The following is a 1,366-nucleotide window of genomic DNA, read 5'->3' as shown; positions in this document are numbered from 1 at the left end:
ACACACACACACACACACACACACACACACTCACAAACTCACAGACACACACTGACACACACATACACGCAAGTGCACACAAACATACACAAAAGTGCGCGCACACATACAAACATATGCACACACATACACACTCACCTACAAACACTCACATACACAAACACACACACGCACACACTCAAACACTCACACACACATATACACTCACACACATACACACACATACACACTCACATACACACACATACATGCACACACAAACACCCACACAGTCTCATCTATAAATAGCCGTGACAATCTTGCTCTCATTAATGATCTCATAATAACGTGGACCAGAGATTACCCCTTGGAACTCGAGGGTAGAAATAAATCCTGAATATCTGAAGATGGAAATTGCATTTCTCATTCTAAAAAAAGTTCCAGCGCATAATGATTTAACTCCTTCTTCTAAAATAAACGGTGACAATTCTCTTATAGTGGTCCTGTTGTTTTCTGTGGATTGGTTCGGAAAGTCTAAAAGCTGACGTATTTTAGTTTTAGAGCATACTATATAAAAGTAAAAGGCTGTGGGTATCAGAGTTAGCGAATTGAGTGGTGGCAGAAGGAAAGCGAGAGACAGGCTTATTTCTGAGAGTTGTGGAAGTATTTCAATAATTATAGTGCTTATTATTATTCTTTTCTAACCAAAATTCTATATCGTCTCAACGTTGACACAAGACAGACCATTTTTTGTTTGTTTTCGGGATACCAAATCGAGAGGTAAATATCGCATCGTCCATTTTAATTGATTGATTGTTGGTTCGTCTACTCATTCATTAATTCATTCATTCATTCATTCATTCATTCATTCATTCATTCATTCATTCATTCATTCATTCATTCATTTATTTATTCATTTATTTATTTATCTATTTCTCTATTTATTTACGAATTTTTCATATATCATGGCTTTAGACGTACAATTTTTCTACGGAGTTTGAGAAGCAAACGGTTCTTTTTTGTCCTTCGTGTCTGTGAAATCTTTAATGTAGGTGTTTTCACTTCCCTATCCACTCAATTTAAATCATTTAGTTTACGAGGCGGGCTTTCGACCCTCTCATCCAGTCAGCCCGGCCAAGAGCTGAGAGGGATAAAACATCCCAGCAGAAAGACGGAGATACTCGACAGAAATTCTCCGAAATCAGGAATCGAACTCGGGTCTCCCACAGGCGACAACGAAACATAATCTTTTTTTTTTTTGTAGAGGTTTTACGGCGCTCGCAACTACAAACTTCCTGACCTATATTTATCTGTCTCATCCTTCTGTCCATCTGTCCGCCCTTCCCTCCCTCAGTCCATCTATATCTAGCCATCTATCTATCTATCT

The 1,366-nt window shown here is 38.3% G+C and overlaps 1 protein-coding gene across 1 annotated transcript in view; it reads left to right on the top strand.

The window, feature by feature from the left end:
* Nucleotides 1-394: 394 nt before the first annotated feature.
* The window catches only part of LOC101846325, a gene marked incomplete in the record, with an annotated part of 13,008 nt that continues 12,036 nt past the window's right edge, over nucleotides 395-1,366 (top strand). The window contains 1 exon segment of the mRNA XM_005112235.3: nucleotides 395-759.

Source organism: Aplysia californica, unplaced genomic scaffold, assembly GCF_000002075.1.
Source record: "Aplysia californica isolate F4 #8 unplaced genomic scaffold, AplCal3.0 scaffold01214, whole genome shotgun sequence".
Lineage (NCBI taxonomy): Eukaryota > Metazoa > Mollusca > Gastropoda > Aplysiida > Aplysiidae > Aplysia > Aplysia californica.
The sequence above is the reverse complement of the archived record's forward strand: the minus strand, read 5'-3'. Positions and strand labels throughout refer to the sequence as shown.